Raw genomic sequence first — 619 nt, forward strand, 5'->3', positions numbered from 1 at the left:
AATAAATGCTCTTCTTTTTAACTTTTTATTCATCAAAGAATCCTGAAAAAAAGTATCATAGGTTCCAAAAAAATATTAAGCAGCACAACAGTTTCCAGCACTGATAATAAATCAGCATATTAGAATGATTTCTGAAGGATCATGTGACACTGAAGACTGGAGTAATGATGCTGAAAATTCAGCTTTGATCACAGGAATAAATTAGATTTTAATGTATATTCAAATAGAAAAACGTTATTTTACATCATAATAAAATTTCACAATATTCAATTTTTTCTGTATTTTTGATCTAATAAATGCAGATTTGATGAGCATAAGAAACTCCTTTAATAAACATTAAAAATCGTTCTGATCCCAAACTTTTACAGTAGTGTATATAGTATATAGATAGATAGATAGATAGATATAGATAGATATTAGCACTAATATATGAAAAACATTTTGTAAACTTTATATTCTAATCTCTGAACACATGCGGACAAAATTTTGGCAGAGATGTCCTTGCGTTATCCTGTGGGTGGCGCGCTAATGTTGATTGACAGGCTCGGGGAACAGCATAAAATGCTCTATTATAATTGCCTTAATATAGCATTTATCACCTCCAAATGTTGATTTAGAA

The 619-nt window shown here is 29.4% G+C and overlaps 1 protein-coding gene across 2 annotated transcripts in view; it reads left to right on the top strand.

Moving 5' to 3' along the window:
• LOC107743689 (ubiquitin carboxyl-terminal hydrolase 32) overlaps positions 1-619 on the top strand; it is a 69,054-nt gene that overhangs the window by 27,886 nt on the left and 40,549 nt on the right. The window lies entirely within an intron of this gene.

Source organism: Sinocyclocheilus rhinocerous, unplaced genomic scaffold, assembly GCF_001515625.1.
Source record: "Sinocyclocheilus rhinocerous isolate Xijiao unplaced genomic scaffold, SAMN03320098_v1.1 scaffold166, whole genome shotgun sequence".
In the NCBI taxonomy this organism is placed as follows: Eukaryota; Metazoa; Chordata; class Actinopteri; order Cypriniformes; family Cyprinidae; genus Sinocyclocheilus; species Sinocyclocheilus rhinocerous.